Source organism: Paramisgurnus dabryanus, chromosome 4, assembly GCF_030506205.2.
Source record: "Paramisgurnus dabryanus chromosome 4, PD_genome_1.1, whole genome shotgun sequence".
In the NCBI taxonomy this organism is placed as follows: Eukaryota; Metazoa; Chordata; class Actinopteri; order Cypriniformes; family Cobitidae; genus Paramisgurnus; species Paramisgurnus dabryanus.
In genome coordinates this window covers 51,848,327-51,854,326 of record NC_133340.1, presented here as the reverse complement: position 1 = coordinate 51,854,326, position 6,000 = coordinate 51,848,327, and positions in this window count along the sequence as shown.

Sequence of the window (6,000 nt, the reverse complement as noted above, 5' to 3'; positions counted from 1 at the left end):
GTTCTTCCTATGGTGTTTTCGAGTCGATCGGAATAACGCTCGGCGAGATATTCGCGCATGTTTTTTAAGTGCTATTTTGCTGCACAGGGTTAACCGTATGACGAATCCTGGCATGTTTGGTATCGTTGGACTCGGCGACCACTCAGGACTCCAAAAAATCAAGTCCCGTGAAAATACTTTTATCGCAGTCAAAGTTATAGGCGTATAGAACATTCGTCTGGCCACTAGGTGGCGCTGCAACGAAACTGTGCATGCACCCTCAATTCCTGACTGGCATCTCAAGTACCAAGTGTCGTGTCAATAGGCTTAAGTTTGGCGAAGATACAGCCTAAACTCTGTTTTTTTGCGCTCTATGTAAAATTCGTTGACGCGCTATACGAGAACGGATTGGTTTATCGAAATTATTTTAATAACTTTTTGCCTTGAGTGTCTCTAGATGCTGCATACCGATTTTTGTGGCAATCGGGTAAAAACTCTAGGACGAGTTCGCAAAAGTAGGTTTTACGAATAATTCAAAATGGCGGAAAAATTTTAATGACGGAAAATAACGTCATAGGGTCTAATCGAATCGTCTTGAGCCAAGGAATCAGAGGAAATAAGAATTTCGTTTCTAGGACTTACGGATCAGAAGTTATAAGCAAAAACGTAAGTGCAACTTTGGACTGTTGGTGGCGCTAGCGGGTTTGAGATAAAGACTCCAAATTTGCTATGGGGACACATTGGACTGTCCTTTATCATTGTGTCAAATTTCATAACTTTCCTAGGTACGGTTCTATGGGCTGCCATAGACCGCAATGGCGGAAGAAGAAGAAGAAGAAGAAGCAGAATAATAATAAATATAGCTGCAAGCAGCGATACCGGGGTCAAGCCGAAAAGGGCACAGAAGGATGTAAAGTTGCGTTTGGATAAGCAGACTGAAGAACCTAGGTAAACCTAATGATTTCAGATGAAAAAATGCAAAGGTAATCAACAAAAATAATCTATATTCTTGTCTACTGCAACTGTCCTTCGGTTATTGACAATCATGGAACATTAGAGCACTGAAGGACATGTATGTGATGCTTACAGTGGGCAAACATGGGTCACAACATGTTACAACAAGTTAAAAGAGTCAAAAGAGACCATCCCCATGTCTCTGTGATGTTCTGATACAGAGAAAAAGCTCTTGCAAAAACTGTTGATAACGTATTCTCATTGGTTGCTAGAGAGTAAATGGACATCCTTTAGTGATTATAGTCAAAGCCATGAAAGGAATAATCCATGATGACTCATGGTTTTAGATGTGTTGTTGCAGTAGTTTTAGGCAAAAAATGCCATATTCTATCTCAAAACCAGTAGGTGGCGCAATGACAAAATTCGTGCATGCAACCTCAGGTCATAAATGTGTTACATCTAGCTAGTTTTATGACTATACACTTTAGTTTAGTGAAGAAACAGTTGTATGACCATAGGGTGGCTTGATTTCAATGGTTTTGTTCAATTATAAGGCCAACTAGTGGTGCAACCATACAATTTTTTTTGTGTAGCCTCAGACTGTGGTCGTACATCAGCGTATCAAATATGGTGAAAAAATCTCTTTGCGTTACGAAGTTATAACCATTTATGTGTAAAAACACAAAATTTAAAGGTAATTTTTCGTTTTTTGCAATTTTCAGCCATTTCTGATGAAAATTTTAATACAGTGCCAATAGAACTTTTTGTTCAGAAGGTAATGCAATATTCTTCCTATGATGTTTTCGAGTCGATCAGAATTACGCTCGCGGAGATATTCGCGCGTGTTTTTTAAGTGCTGTTTTGCTGCGCAGGGCTAACCGTAAGGCGAAATCTGGCATGTTTGGTATCGTTGGACTCGGCGACTATTCAGGACTCCTAAAAATCAAGTCCCGTCAAAATACGTTGATCACAGCCAAAGTTATAGGTGTAAAAAACATCTGTCTGGCCACTAGGTGGCGCTGCGACGAAACTGTGCATGCACACTCAGTTCCTGACTGGCATCACAAGTACCAAGTGTCGTGTCAATAGGCCTAAGTTTGACGAAGATACAGCCTAAAATCTGTTTTTTTGCGCTCTACGAAAATTTTGTTGACGCGCTATATGACAACGGATTGGTTTATCGAAATTCTTTTGATAACTTTTTGCCGTGAGGGTCTCTAGATGCTACATACCGATTTTCGTGAAAATTGGGCAAAAGCTCTAGGACGAGTTCGCAAAAGTAGGTTTTATGAATAATTCAAAATAGCGGAAAAATTTTCATGACGGAAAATGACGTCATAGGGTCAAATCGAATCGTCTTGAGTCAAGGAATCAGAGGAAACAAGAAATTTGTTTCTAGGACTTACGGATCAGAAGTTATAAGCAAAAACGTAAGTGCATCTTTGGACTGTTGGTGGCGCTAGAGGGTTGGAGATAGAGACTCCAAATTTGCTGTGGGGACACATTGGACTGTCCTTTATCAGTGTGCCAAATTTCATAACTTTCCTACGTACGGTTCTATGGGCTGCCATAGACCGCAATGGCGGAAGAAGAAGAATAACTAATAATAATAATAAATATAGCTGCAAGCAGCGATACCGGGGTCAAGCCAAACATGGCAAAAAATGATTCATACATGATGACTGTCATGATTTAAGATCTAAGTTTGCATTAGTTTTATGAAAAAAAGCAATTGTTTCGTATCTTGAGACCACTAGGTGGCACTGTGCCGAAAGAATAGATGGTGCCTCAGGTCATGACTGTGATGACACATACCAAATTTAGTGTAAATACAATAAAGCGATACGGAGATATAGCCTTAAATGACTTGACCACTAGGGGGCACTGACAAAAAAATAAATTGTGACTCAGGTCTTGATTGTGATGACACCCACCAAATTTAGTGTAAATACAATAAAGCGATACGGAGATATAGCCTTAAATGACTTGACCACTAGGGGGCACTGACAAAAAAATAAATTGTGACTCAGGTCTTGATTGTGATGACACCCACCAAATTTGGTGTAAATACAATAAAGAGATGCAGAGATATAGCCTTAAATGACTTGACCACTAGGGGGCACTGACCAAAAAATAAATTGTGACTCAGGTCTTGATTGTGATGACACCCACCAAATTTGGTTTAAATACGATAAAAAGATGCAGAGATATAGCTTCAAATCTCTTGACCACTAGGGGGCACCGGAAAGTTTACAAGTCCTCCCAGAACATGTTGCTGAGGAACCATACCAAGTTTCATAACAATACGCATATGCGTTTCTGAAATATTTGAACTTAAAGAAAAATTCAAAATGGCCGACACACAAAATGGCCGACCAAAAACCGTTTGGTATCGTTTGACTCGCCATGCCTCACGAAATCTAACAAGACCAGTCTCATAATTTTACATTCAAATTTGCAGTAGTTATAAGCAAAAATAGACATTTTTTATATCTCGTGACCAGTAGGGGGCAGTGTGACGAAATGGTGCATGCACCCTCAGGTCATCACTGTTATGACATATACCAAGTCTCATATTAATACGCAAAAGTTTTGCGAAGATACAGGCTCAAACACATTTTGGCGTGCTTGCCCTCGCATTCTTTGATGCGTTATACGACAACGGATAGGTCTACCGAAAATCTTTTGATAACTTTTTGTCTAGAGTGTCTCTAGATGATGCATACCAAAAATCAAGCCAATCACACGAGCGCTCTAGGAGGAGTTTGAAAAAGTAGCTGTTCAATATAATTCAAAATGGCCGACAGGAAGTAGGTTTGACTCAGACATATTTGGTACAGTCGGACTCAGCATGAGCCAAGGAATCAATAGAGTGAAGTCTTATGTCATAGTGGCAATTTAATCAAATGATATAAAGATTTAAAAACATTTTTTTACATATCCTGACCAGTAGGTGGCGCCGTCCTAAAGATTTATAGGTGCGCTCAGAACATGTCACTGATGAACCATGCCAAATTTCGTAGCGATACGCTATTCTGTTTGTGAAATACTGAACTTAATGAGAAAATTCAAAATGGCCGACACCCAAAATGGCCGACCGAAAACCGTTTGGTATCGTTTGACTCGGCATGCCTCAAGGAATCTAACAAGACCACCTTCATGATTTTAGACTCAAGTTTGAAGTAGTTATAAGCGAAAATAGGCATTTTTCGAATCTCGTGACCACTAGGTGGCGCTGTGACGAAACGTTGCAGGCACCCTCAGGTCATGACTGTTATGACATATACCAAGTTTCGTGTCGATACAATAAAGTGTTGCGAAGATAAGGCCTCACGTCCGTTTTGGCGTGCTCGCCGCCATATATGTTGTCAATTTATATGAGAACGCATTGGTCTATCAAAAAGCTTTTGATAACTTTTTGTCTTGGGTGTCTCTAGATGCTACATACCAAAGGACATGCAAATCGGACAAACGGTCTAGGAGGAGTTCGAAAAAGTAGGTTTTACGAAAAATTCAAAATGGCGGAAAGATGTGCATGACACAAATGACATCACTGTGTGCATTTGAATCATCTTGAGCCAAGGATTCAGAGGAAATAAGAATTTAGTTTCTAGGACTCATGGGTCAGAAGTTATAAGCATGAACATAAGTGGATTTTTGGACTGTTGGTGGCGCTAGAGGGTTTGAGTCAGACACACCAATGTTGCTATAGTAACTTCTGAGACTGTCCTCTACATGTGTGCCAAAATTCATAACTTTCCTATGTACGGTTCTATGGGCTGCCATTGACTTTCGGCGGAAGAACGAGGAAGAAAAATAATAATAATAATAATAATAATAATAAGAAAACTAACAATAACAATAGGGTTCTACGCCCCTTCGGGGCTTGACCCCTAATAATAAGAAAACTAACAAATACAATAGGGGTCTTCGCCCCTTCGGGGCTTGACCCCTAATAATAATAATAAGAAAACTAACAAATACAATAGGGGTCTTCGCCCCTTCGGGGCTTGACCCCTAAATATAGCTGCAAGCAGCGATACCGGGGTCAAGCCAAACATGGCAAAAAATGATTCATACGCGATGACTGTCATGATTTAAGATCGCTTGTCGCCAAGCGAACCTATAAAAATGTATTTATGTTCCGCCTATTGGGACAGTTTTTGATTGGGACAGATTTTCTGTTTCAGAATTCCGGATCTTTTCAAAGATTCGGCTCTTTTGGCTTTGCTTCCTTAGAACAACACCGGCTCTTACGGCTCCGGGTCTTCATTTACGATCACTGGGATACTTCTTTTTTAGGCCAAATTAGCAACTGTGAATGGTTTGTTGGTATTCAATTGTTGTATCAATTGTTTCATTATATAAAAGCCTTATTTTGTAATGTTTTGTTTGGAAAAAAATACACAGATAGCCTAAGCCTATTATTTGACATTATGATAAAAGTTTAAGTAAACAATTGAACAATTAACACAGAATTACAGCAAATAAACATAATAAATATAGACAAAAGTAGTGTTTTTAGGTTTCACTCATGACTTAACTTTCTTCTTATTTTCGTTAAATGCCTTAACTTTCTCCCAACGCGCTTATATTTGATTTGATATAATGATTTGAGTGATGATGTGCAGCGGCAGTGCTGTAAGCTGTACGGACAAGCTAATATGCTGGCACGTAAATTCTATATGTGTACAGATGATATTAAAATAGCTCTGTTTAGGACATATTGTAATTCTCTTTATACAGCCCACCTGTGGTGTAACTATACCAATGCTAAAATGAGAAAGCTCCAAGTTGCATTTAACGATGCGCTGAGAATCCTGCTCAAGCTTCCAAGGTGGACAAGTGCATGCCAACTGTTTGTGTCAAATAATGTATCCACCTTGAATGCTGTGTTAAGGAAGTATATCTATAGCTTCATGTGTAGGCTGAGGGATTCGAAAAACAGTATTATACGTGTGTTAAACAATGTTAAACTGAGTGACACTAGGTGTAACTCTCATTTCTGGAAGCGAGAGTTATACCTAGCACTGGAGCAAAAGGCTGTATGTTTTTTTAAATGTCTTT